Below are 14,112 nucleotides of genomic sequence, written 5' to 3' on the forward strand. Positions count from 1 at the left end.
CAACATGCAACAAATGCTGAAACCATCTTAAACAAATCTTCTACAGTATATTACAAACATCTGAGGAATGAATCGGTTTGATAATAGAAATAATTTCACTGTTTAACGAGCATCTTTATCGATTGTCCTTTCCAAAGTAGCCACTTCTCGCTCACTTTTCGCAGACAACGGTCTTTTAGAACTTAGGTCATCACCCATGGTTTCTTAGCCATCTTTGAGACGATGAAACCACATCAAAATTGTAGGATTAGACAAATTATTACATTGTAAACGTTGTCTATGTCGGTATTTATATAAATCAGAGAATACAATTAGAACTACATGGGATTAACAGCATACTTTTCGCTTAGGAACATAATTATTTCAACTCCGGAATGTTTACATCCCTGCCATTTGAATATGTTAAGTAAGAAGCTCATGGCAAACAGATGTCCGGTATGCCGTATTTGCAGCTGCAGATCACTTTATAGAACGTTTTGTTTTTGTTGGTTTGGCGATATACATCAAATTTATACAAAGGTTGAAAGAAACAAACATATTATTGCAAAATATTCATATATCCCTCGTATATCCAAAGTTCAGAAGTCAGTGGCAAAAGCTTATGGCTTAAAAGTTAGAAGACAGAGAGATTTTCAATGCATACCGTTTAGATTTAAAATAAAAACGGTATTGGCCAATATAATTGCTGAAAAATAGAAGTTTGAACATTTGAACCAATCATCTTTCGCTAATGCCTCATGTGTACCGTAATGGAGCTCTCCACTCAGTAGGTTGTGAATTTTATATTCATGGAGTTATAATTGAGTGGATATTTGAAAAAAACGTTTGTAATTCTTCCATTGAATAGGATTCCGAAAGTTCATTTTAGTGAACGTTAAGTAGAACATTACCTTTGCATATACCTATTCTTATGTTACTTGTTTAGGCTCGAATAAGCAGTAACAAAAGAAAGAGTGAAAACAACAAGCTTTAAAAAATTTAACGAATATTGTATTTCCCTGCAAAAACACCATAAAAGATATAAAAAAATAAGAACGTACGGTTTTAAGAATCAAATCCAAATATAATCCAAGAATAATCAACGCATTAAATTTTAGAAGTCATAGTAATGAAATGTTCTAATGAATTCAAGTTCGAGTCCCGACAAAGAATCCAAAATGGAAGGCTATGACGTATTCTGTAGTCAGTATTGTGTTGTTGTCTACAGTTCTTTGTTTTTTCACAGTCAATAATATTCTGGTGTTTGAATCTCCGAACAAAATTTAAATTAATATCTTTGTTCAAGAATTCTGTATGAGCACTCAAATATTTCCAGGAGGAAGAATTAATCATTTAGAATCCAATCAATTCGAATATAAATGGATAAATCAAGTTATAGGCCTATAGAGGTTAATATAAACAGTTACACATATACACTAGACAGAGCTGAAAATGCTATCCCAAGATGAAACTGGTAACATCAAATAATACCATATATGGAGAAATAAAATTATTATTCAGGCCATAGTTTATATACAGAGATCATTTATTGAGATTTGAACTCGAATAGACAAGTCATTGGGAGCTGTAACTTGCAGACGCTGCTTGGAGTCGAAATGTTTTTAATCGAAATAGAACGAATTAAAAATAATCGAGCCTAATAATATCATGTTGAGACACAATAACGGAAAAGAACGCCGAGAAATCCTAATTTCCTACATTTTTGCTCATTATAAAATATTATTATGATTATTATTATTATTATTATTATTAAAATGAAACAATATAAATATTGGACCTTTTCAGACAGATACATAACTTAAATCCAACTCAAGCATACGTCATGACACTATCCACACCACCCCCATCTATCCCCCACCGAAAGGTCTGTGTCCATTGGCGAGCTGCAGGTTCTATGTCCATGGGCTAGCGGCAAAACAGCATGTGTAAAGACACTGGGAGCTGTTACCGCAGTCCTGTCCAAATGAAATTCAAAAGCATATGGTCGCTTTTCACTGGACAGAAGTAACTGTGGTACTTGGCAGACCCCCCCCCCCCCGGCTACGAATAAGCTCTATTTAAGATCACGCTGTTCACCTCCGTAGCATGATCAAGGGACTAGAAAAGGTGCCTTAAACATTGCCTGTTTCAACATAACACTAGTCAGAATACCGCCTCTAATTTCACGTTTAGCGGTCGAAAATCTAAGAGGAAGGCGCTCTTTACCATCGGTCTCTGGAATTAGCATACACAATAAACCAGAGCGTGCAACGGTTTTAGTTGGTAGAGAAAATGCCAGATTCAACATCGATATATTGGCCCTAAGAGAAACTCGCCTGGATGAGTAGTGACAATGCTTCGAAGTAAGAAACGCCCATAGGTTCTTCTTTGGTGACCGAAGTAAAGAAGAACGTCCTGAAACTGCTGATGTTGGATATTCCATCTGATCACAGTCAGCAAATTCACAAATCTCGTGCAGGGCATGAATAACACACTAATGCAAAAGGTACTCGGACTGTATTAAAAAAGACATACTACTAGCATCAGCACCCACTATGATCAAACCAGACAAGAATCAGGAAAAAATATGTGTAGACATAGAGATTCTTAACCAGAAGTACGGACAACATAAGCATATAATCCCCGGTGACTGTAATGCTAGAATTAGCGTAGATCACCATACATCATCGGCAAAACTGGGTTTGGCAAATGCAACAACAATGGACTCCTCCTTGTCATGAAACGCGCTGGACATGACCTCACAATGACCAACACATTCTTCGACCTGCCAAATCGAAAAAAAAGAAGTTTGGAATCCACGTCCTCTGTTGATCTGCAGCTTATCGAGTGTACTATAGACAGTTTAAAGCACGATTTGGCATAATCAGCCACACACGTGCTGACAAAAACTGAACCAGTTAGTGATGTCATGGGCATTTTCAAACTCGAATTACTTCCAACATCAAGTTAAAAATCGGTACGAAAGGCAATATCTACCAGAATCTGGCGACTTATGTGTCTTAGCTTGCCTTTTTGTACCCACAATCCACAAATGAACATTTAGGTGGAATTTTAAACTGGCTTTAGCCGTGTTTTTTTTATGAACGCATTCCCGGAATCAGTACCAGAGGATTATGTACGATACATTTACTTATGGTGCACTAGAGACATTAGACTTCATTTTAACCGAGTGCATCGACTTACGTGCAGTAAAGGGAAACAACTCATACAATTATATTCATATGCGTTGACTCTCCCGTCCCCAAAGTTTCTTTTTATATTGTACAAAATCTTAATATGTATTACATGGGATTAACTGAGTAAGTGTATATAAATTCCATTTATGCTTATACTGCCTAACATTCATTCCAGTTTTTAAAATAATTTATTTGAAAGTATTCTCACAATATTAATCCGTATTCAAAACATTTCTACGTATGGGTTCCCTAAAAGACTATTGTACTGCAGTAATCATTAATCACAACCTATAGCACAGTGTGTGTGTGTGTGTGTGTGTGTGTGTGTGTATGTGTGTGTGTGTGTGTGCGTGTGTGTGTGTGTGTGTGTGTATCTGGGTGAGGGAGTCAATACAATTAACCCGTATCAGTAAACTATCATACATTATACATGTTGCGTATATCATAGATTTCACTAACTGCTAAAACTATATATAAAAGTTTTGCAACGTACATGTATTATATATGTTCATCTCAACCTATAATAGGATTTGCATGTGAAAATTCCTTGAAAAAAATATCATTAAGTTAAATACATTTCTCAACCCAAATGTGAAAGTTTCTGTTCCAAATATGTGTTATATTGATTGGTAAAGCACAACATATACCAAGGTATAGCGAAAGTCACATTACTCTCTGCGTACGCCGTAAATTGGTGTCTGAGTGCGTAGATTGTCACTTGGAAACGGTTACGGGGATCGATTGGGACATGGTTACCTCCTGTTTGACGAAGGTTCAACTGTTCTAACCTGGATAGAGTTATATGTGTGTCCGCCTTAAACGAAACTCATGATTTAATACAATTAATGTTCAAACATGAAGATGTGTGCCAAGCACCCTCACTATTATCTCACAAGGTGACCTATTAAACAGGTTTATATTAAAGACGGACGGCACATGTATTGTTCCATTCACATGCACAGTAATGTATATATTACGTAAACCGATACAGAATATTTGATTTAGAGCACTTGTGATTCTTTTTAGGTTAATGGTTTTGGTATGGCATGGTTTAGTTATTTATCAAACAATGTATTTATTTGGACTTTGATTATATTCACTTATTACAAATGAGAGAGAGAGAGAGAGAGAGAGAGAGAGAGACACAGAGAGAGAGAGAGAGAGAGAGAGAGAGAGAGAGAGAGAGAATTATTGAGTTCAAGGGAATTTACGCAGTCTTTTTAATGACTAAGTGATTGCTCAGAAACTTTAAAAATGTGTAATTGAAACAAAATAAATACTTTGCGGCAGCTAATTAAAATGAATGAATGCAGGAGGAAAGCAACTTAAAAAGAAAGGGGACTACTGAACAATTAATAAGGTGGTGGCGCATGGATGAATCCATAATTGTTTACTAATATCTGTGTTCTAATGACAGAATTAAAACGTCCAACAACACTTTCGGATCTCTGAACTGAAGAAGAGTTGTTTATTTAGCTATTTTAACTGCAACTCATAAATTAAAATTTGAAACACTATCACAATGACAATGATAACTTCGACTCGGTACAATTATTAAGCAATACGTATCCAGGTCTTAGTTTTCTTTTTGTTATTACCGATTTCCTGTTTTAATCCACCGATTGTCATATATAATGGATCTTCATGCATATTTCCACGTTCATTTCAGTCTGGAATGTTACGTAAACCTGAAAACGCTAACACGGATGAACCGCCAGAAGTCCCGCGTTCAATACGGTGCAAGTGGTCAAAGACAATTTAAACTTTTGTTGTAGATCAGCTTTTCCTTGAAAACGTCTACAACAAATCAAATTAATGTGACACTAATGCCATAAAATCAAAGGAGTAAGTACGCCGGTAGCTATCCAAGCAACACCCAACGCAGCTGTTGTTATACACACGTCAGGCAAAACTCTTTTCCAATATACTTTCTATCCCGTTTAACACTCTATAAGTTGCATTGTATTTCTTTATAACACCTCTATAGTGTTCGATCTATGTAACAAATTTTATTTTTAACTCGTTATGTTTCGCATTATACAATTAATGGCATCGTAAGCCAATTGTAAAGGATATGAGTGGAGCAGTTGGTGAATTTTCACTCTTAACCCTATCTATCTATCTATCTATATATCTATCTATCTATCGATCGATCGATCTATTAAATCGGTAATAACAAATAGATAGATTAAAATGGATGAATGCAGGAGGAAAGCATATATATATATATATATATATATATATATATATATATATATATATATATATATATATATATATATATATATATATATATATATAAGACAAAGAAGACAAGGACTAATAATACTTTGATAAAAACACACACCTAAAGCTAAAGCCACCAATGGCACTAATGAATTTGTTTTACTTGCTAATTCTGTCATTTAATAGTATATATATATATATATATATATATATATATATATATATATATATATATATATATATATATATATATATATACACACACATATATATATATATATATATATATATATATATATATATATATATATATATATCTATGTGTGTGTGTATGTTATGTATGTATGTGTGTGTGTTATGTTACAAGCTATGTCAGAAAGAAAGAAATTGTGTGTGTAAGTTGAGCTGGATTCTATAGTAGTAAATTGTATGAAGGGATAGTGAAAAACAGAAACACATACACAAGCATACACTTTACAACATCGATAGTTTAGAAAGGAAGAAAGATAGAGCAAAGGCAGAAATCGGTCACTGGATCAGTCAGACAAGAATATAAAGTCAAAAATATTTGGGTATATACATACAACAGAGCCCTACGATGTGTTTGATGCTAGCCACTTTTGTCTTTCGTGACTTTGCATCGACCATGAATGATATGCAATGACCCATAAATTAATTATGTATTTACAGCATAACAAAGCTATTTCGATAAAGTTTATCGCGTAAACGTACTAACGAATGGAACAATGAAACATATCACATTATGAAGAAATTTTTAGAGGCTGCAACCACCACTATTTTTACAAGGTCTATTGTGTAAACGTTGTAACAAATGGAACAATGAAATATACAGCATAATAAGGAAATGTTTGACACCGTAATCGCCACGTATCATTATAAAAAGGCTATTGCGGATGATACTGTCTCAAATCTGAACAAACATGAAAACACTGAGATCACTGATAGATGATATAATATATAAAGAAATTGTGCGCATGGAATTATGATGGGGTGGAGGTTGGGAAAACTCGTAGAGAAAAGACAACACGTTTCGACCCAAAAAGGATATTTTCTCTGTTGACGCCAAAGATTTTAGCAGATAATTTCTCACGCTTAACAGGTACGAAAACGTTGGGATTGGATGGGCGGAACAAATAATCTAAAACTTTAAATACATTGGCCCTTAACAGTGATAATACATGGACCCAATCAAACCTCACATAACTGTCCTTACGCGATCGTCAATAGTTTTATGTGATGTATTCAAGTTATGTCAGAGAAAAAGAAAGCGAATATAAGCATAAGTGAATTCCACTGTATTAATATGTGTGACATTTTTTGAGGCCGTAACCGCCATAAACAGAAAAAGATGAATTGATATTGGTGTATTTCTAGCAACCCACAAAAATGCGGATGATATGGGCAAAAAGAAAAAATGGCCTGCATCAGAAAAAGCGAAAATGTCAATGCTGATCAAGGCGAACAAGGGTATAGTGTAGCTCTTCTTTGATCCAGAAGTACTTGTTTATCCCTTTGATACTGACTTCATAACAATTTTATCTTGTAACGTATGTGCTGTTGATGTTGCATGATAAATTGCATTGATGATGTTTTAAGTTTTAGTCGACCTTTGTCCGCAGATGAAAGCTCTGCTATTTATAAGAGAAAATAATTGGGCATTTAAATGTAAGCTCGATTTTTGTTCCGCCTCTACGGCGTTAACACTTTTGTAAGGTAAATGTCAATGTGCTATCATGTAGTCAATAGTAAGCTAAACTAAAATGGACTAATTATTTTGTTTATTTTTTTCCGTTAACCCTGTTTGATGGCAGACTTATTGACATCTTAAACTTCTTCAAATCCACACTGTATGCTACAGAGAAAGAAGATTCAGGTGATGTATGGTCACCAGATTTAAAAAAAGAATTGTCTCAATCAGCATGTGTCAGCATGTAATGGTTATGATATTTATATCCTGAATAGTCGAAGCATATCGCCGACTGAGTTAGACAAGGTCTTGATTTCATCGTTGGATTTATACAAAGTGTTGACATGCTGAATCTCTTATGGGCTTTGCTGTAGTTCATACTTAAATTCATTTTCATTGTCTCTAACATTGTGTGTTTGTACAGGTTATTTGCCATTTCATGACATTTAAAGCAAAACTAATTGTACTTTTAGGTGAAATAAACAGGATACCTCAAACAGCTGCACCCCCCCCCCCCTTACGAAATAATATATCGAGTATTTTGGACTTGTAACATTTTTTTTCATGTAGTTTGTTATGATACGTGGTTGTATCGTGGGATGTTATAGAGTTTTATTGTTCCTTATTTAAACATTCTAATGTTTTTTATATTACCTTTAGGTTTCTCAAAATCGTCTTCCAAGCGATTCTGTAAGTTCACCTCCATGAGAGTCTTTTAGATTATCGTTCTTTTTCGTATTTATGAATTAAAATTTTTAGGTTCTTTGCTAATTTTATTTTTATTTTCATTTTGTGTTGCTCACTATCCATTTATTTTCAATGTAGTAGGGAAAGTAACCCAATGTAAATTTGAAGTGCAATTGCAAACTATATTTGAATGCTACACACATTGCCTCTAGCATGGTTTTGGAAGAGTATTTTTAGTCTTTTCTATGTTTGTCTTTATTGCATGATTTATGGACACTACTAAAATTAGAGTTGACATAGCAATTGTGGTTAAAGTAACAAGCGCGTCAAGGAAGGGACAAGTACACATTTATTTTATTTGTCCTTATCAAAACATCTCATTCAGAAAGCTTTTTCCCAAAAAAAGAAAGATTCGTTTGAACGTTTTCATGGTAGCACTCAAAATAGAGGCAAACCTAACCTAAATGATACAAATCCTATGAAGTATCTAAGTCATTTTGAGGTCCTGTAACTATCTTTCGGTTCATTCTGTAAATTGTCTAAGCTGTCACTTGGCAAATATTTGCTAATCATTGATATCACATTGTAGATTACTATATCTGACAATGGTCTAAAAATTATGAAGCTCTGCCACTGAAAAAGATTTCATAAGGCCTTTCGATTTCGTTTTCATTGATTTCTTTTACAGCTATTCTTTATTTTGATTTTACCTGATCTGTCTTTGGTAATAGATATTGTGAATACCTATTGAATTTTTTTGCTTTGGCTGGAGATATTGCTATTTTTGTTTTGTTTTCCATACATGCTAATTCTTTATCCAGCTGACACTTTTTTTCATTCCTTGCTGTTGAAAGAGCCAAAATTTGGCCTGTTTCAGAAGGTACAGTCTTTATTGCTAGACAGGTTGTGTTCAGCGAAAGAGATACTTTGATCCTGTCCCTTGGGTATACTTGTTAGAGTAATATGGAAGGTGACGAAAGCTTTTAAGTAATAGAATTTGAAATTCCTTTTATGTTTCCTTCTTTTAAATTGATGCGTATGATTGTATTTTAGATACTGAAACAGGAAATCATGCTTAGGATTTTGAACTTAACATATGCATGAAATACAACATTATCTTATCGCAATTTAGTAAAGCTGTTTTAAAGTCTCGCCACATAATGATTGCAAATTGCCTTACAACTATGAAGTTGTAATTTTGAATATCGAATAATATTGCCATGGCAGACAAAGATAAACCTATTGGATGAGCCTAGTTTTACTTTGCAAGATTAAATGATTGGACCGTTTTCATTTTCAATACATATGTATTAAATATTTTAAATGCAAGTTTCTAATGTTATTTTCACTTTGATTTTGATGTTTGGTTTTAGAATCTCCTAAGCAATGGAAAATAAATTCCCTGAATATTCTCAAGCATATCAGAAGATATTGCAATCTGAGTGTTAAACTTCTGTTAGATTTTTGTATAAATCTCAGGCATTGACTGTGAATATAATGGAAGATAACTTTAATAAATATTTTGATGTGACTCGTGTCAGGAAATGAGTATGGTGTAAATATAAATAAGTTAATTATTGATCTCATACTGGATCTATTTTCTATTTAGGAAGGGGAGAAAACATTTTAAATGTATCGTTGAATATGTTAATCCACTACTATGCATAATATTTTGCTTTATTGTACCTTGTATAAAGTACCCCACTTTACGGTGAATATATTAATCCCTTACCATACAGAATAATTTGCTTCATTTCATTTTGCATAAAGTGTCCCACTTGACGGTGAATTTTTGAAAACAAATTATTGGTTGTGTTTCTGTTTCTTTTCTGCCAAGTGGTCTTTTAAATTTGTTTTTACAAAGAACAATTATCAACTTTCTCGGGTCGCAAATTTCTTTACCAGTTAAAGTATATTATTTTTGGTCAAAGAACATAAAATTTGTGAATAGATTACGATCACTTTTTCATTCTGTGGTAGCTATGAAAAACTATTTAACAGTAAATTGGGATCTTGGTCTTGTATTGATGCTATAATGTGTAATTGTTCCCTGAACATGTATTTAGTATTTTATTTTCATTTTTGTATTTTCTTGTGCACTGCAACCTGTTGGACCTTTTGCTTCCTCTCTTTTGTTGTAAAAGGTGTCTTTATTAATTTCTTTTATTCATTTGGAACCCTTTTGTTTTGAATCTTTGCTCAGAATTAATATTTTATATGAATCTATTAATTCTGTTCATTTACCACTTCTTTTAGAAAGAACAACAAAAATCGAATGAAAGAATTAATACTGATTTGGTATGCCCAATTTATGTTGAATATGGACACCTATTTAACATCAAATTGTAGTCCTAGTCTTTACTCATTGTTATCATTGTATATTCCTGTTTATTGTTTTCATGCTATATGATTTGTATTATTGCTTGCTTGCTTTCTTTGTTGCTAAGGTATTTAAGGTCTTATGCTTTTTTGCTGTCTTGTATGTTAGTTGCAAATATATTTATGTATGTAGCATTAGCCTCTTTTTGACGTTTGCAACTGTTTGGTCTTTAATATCAGCCTAACTATACTTAAGGAAGTATTTGTAGAAACTGTAAACATATTAGAAATATATGAATTTCTAAAGTGTTCATATCCCCTTACATTGAGGTAAAGGTAAAAACATAATATGCATCTCTTCTTCTCAATTTTGTCTCTTCTATATCTTGCTTTTCCATTTAGTAATTGTGTTCTTTGCTACGTGAAAGGTAAATGTACGAATATATTGTAGTTTTGTCTTAAGTTTTAATGTACAATTATATTACGGTCTAGTTTTTTTTCGGATAACAATAGTCGAAACTATCTGCATAATATATGAAACATTTTATAAAGAGTGACGACACTCTCATAACCAAACACAAATACATCATTGAAGTGACACAGAAGCATATACCTTACCAGATGTTAAAAATATCGATTTACGCTTAATAATCGATTAATTAAATAAAAAGCAGAATCAAGACCTATAGGGCAAGATATCCTATACTGACGCTACCCTAAAAACCAAGAAAACTTGTAGTAAGAGTCCAAGTTCTGACTGGACTTCTAATGAATTTCTTAAGTTTAGTTTGGTCAATTAACTCTAATTATAAAATAGATAGTCTTACAACAACTCTGAAGGAAGGATTTATTACTTGTATTCCCAAAAACTCGTTAAAATACAATTCTCACATCAAATTTCTATGGAACGACATCTGTACTCAATACAAACATAGAGACAACAAAATAATGTGACTACAGCAATTTATGTAAAGAGTATAATTTATGCTGAATAAGCGATAGTTTGATAATATTAGTAATTTTCTTTTCTACAGATTTATTTCACATGAAATACTAAACAAATATAACCTTTAGGCTGCATACGTTGCGCTAAAAAAGTAGATGTTTAAAAAATGTAAATGTATATCTCATAAATTGACCTGACGATAAAACGACTGCCAGAGATAAATTTCGACAAATATTATACAACTTAATTATTCTATAAATGTCTCCGTTCTAAAACTATTTCAAGCACGAGTAACGTCTTTTATATATATAGTCTCTTATGCTTTATTTTAAAACGACATTGGTACACTCTGTTCAAATAAATTAATTTGAATGCAATGCCTAGTGTCTGCATATGCACCATTAAATAGATATAGATAATGTGATACATTTCACTTTCGCACATATAAGTATAAGTTTGACCTGCGTTTTAAACAAATCTGATAAAAGGATAGTTTCAATTACAAATTGTTATGTTTTGAAATTTTTCGCATAATTCATTCCTCACGAAGACAAACATGGAAATATAGAATTGTAGAAAAGAACTTACGTTTTAAGACAAATTTGCCAGCTGTTAGCTTGTCCAGTATCAATATTTTCTTTTCTTGCAAGAGAGAATAGTTATCGCCAGTCCATCCAACATTATACGCAAAGGGTAGCCTTTCGAGTGTCTGAACAGTGCCCGACTTTGCAGAGTACTTATATTTTGTATTCATTTTGTTCTGATACGTCATTTTTCTCCAGTCAATCCTTCCATTATTAGTGGCCATCAGACGTAAATGAGACTGTTAGTGTCACACTTTAACCTTTAGTTCATTTTGTAACTCCCGTAGATGAGCCCTTTAAATTATATTTGTCGATATTTTTGTACACTTTAGACAAAGGCTCTCTTTACATCTGCGTATGACTGTTTCCTTCTGTTGTTCAAGTTGAACCTGCGAGGCAGGAGGTGGTCTTTTTTAGTTTTGTTTTACCATTATATGTAGCTCTTTGATGATATATTTTAGGCATACACAGTAGTCGCTCATGTGTCAGTTCTTCCGAACCGCTTGTCTTTCTTTTCTTTAATGTTTTGGAAGCGTATTCATGACTCACATCCTGGTCATCGTATTGTGTCTTTGATTTTTATATTAGGTAGATATAAACAAAACTTATTTATTTCTATTTGAAGTTCAGTCTTTGGGATTAGTTTTAGTTGCCTTCAGGTGTAATGTGAAATGAATCATTATTTAAATCATTCATTGGAATTACTAAATTGTTCATTGACTAAATTAGCACTATTTTGAGATTATTATGAAGTTGTTCATAGATATCCTGGTGCATATTATTGTGATACATCAAGACCTTGGTACATATGCATATTCGAATTCATTCGAAACACTCCATACATTTGGACTTGTGATAGAACTTTTAGGGTTCTTTGGGATTTAATTCACAAAACTATAAGTTCCTTTTCAAGTTTCAGTTTGTATTCTAGCGAAATAAATTATTTGTTGAATTTTACAAAGCATGTTGGTTTTGCTTTTTTCTGTTTCATATTGTGAATCAAAGAGTAGTAATATTATTTCAAACACATTATCAGCAAATGAATATAGTTCATACCATTACACCAACCAACAGTATAATTTCAATGAAATAGATCTAAAGACCTCGAGCACTGCTATTCCTTGCATATTTTTCTTTGTTTATTCAATTTGATGAAGAGTGTATCCTTTATTAGGAATAAGAAATCAGCACCTGATCATCAAATCTTCCAACTGCATCGATACCTTTGATTGATAAATTATGTTAGTGTTATGAGCAGAATAATGAGCACGTGACTTTCATTTGCACTCTAGATTATTGGTTAGTTTTGGCTGTATAATATTGTAGCTTTACATTGGGAAATTACGCGTCACAGTATCCCCCCACTATGCAGAGCCAATTTCAAAATGGGCCGGTCCAAACTAAACTGCCTTCGAGACCAGTTCCCCTTTATCGGGATCTAAGTGGTTGCTTGGCTTGGGTGATTGCTTCCTGGTACAGTGATTAACAAGTGAAGCTATACATCAGACCATGTGCATCCTACCCGATTTTATTCCCTTATACGTGTCAAATGGCGTGGGTTTGAAATTCTTTTATCCGACCAGCGCCGTAGAAGTTGCACATGCCCTCTGTATACTAAACACCACTAAATTAGATGTAGGGCGGATTCGCCTGTAACTTTGCTCATCATTATTTCATCCAATTAATGTTGGCTTGTACCTTTTGGATACAAATAGATACATGTGACAAAGTTGCACCGAGTTGACAAATCAGAGCTCATATGTAGTATTGCTACCCACCCTTTCTATCCCTACCGGTCGGTTTCGGAACTCGGCTTTTCAGTATTGGAGATGAAGAAGATACTTTCAGAGTAATTCTTTTTGTTTTTATAAATATAAAAGTTCATACGCAATTTATTACGCGAATGACGACAAACACGCTGTTATCTAGTACGATAAGAATTTAGTAGTTTTGTTAGAAAGATTAAAAATGCCATATTCCACTTTCGGATGGAACAGACCAATTTTTTCGTTAGCTATTCAAAAGCAAGTCAAATGTACTGCTAGACACAATTGCGTTATAGTGTGTTGATAAGAATGGTATTTTACATTTATTTTCAACAGAGTCTCCAAAGGATTAATGTGTAAGAAAAAGAACAGTGAGTTGTGTCACGAAATTGTCACGTGATGAAGGGCATTAGAACATGCATCAGCCGGGTATGATCATAAGTGGAGCTACTTTATTCACCCAATGAAATGCATGCCCATGTGACCTACCTACAAATAGGTCATGGGAGATACATTTGCGAAAGCAAACACAACCGGTCAAGACCACAACGAATATAAACAAGGAAGATTGAAATCATAAATGCATCGAATGCCCAAAAAGCAAACCCTAGCTGTCTGCTAAAGTTCAACTGAAAACAGTAGCGTAACAAAATCACATCTAAATCTGTTAAAATGAATCACAGTATATTAATAATCAATT

This window comes from Sinohyriopsis cumingii, chromosome 2 (genome assembly GCF_028554795.1).
Source record: "Sinohyriopsis cumingii isolate HCF-2022 chromosome 2, ASM2855479v2, whole genome shotgun sequence".
In the NCBI taxonomy this organism is placed as follows: Eukaryota; Metazoa; Mollusca; class Bivalvia; order Unionida; family Unionidae; genus Sinohyriopsis; species Sinohyriopsis cumingii.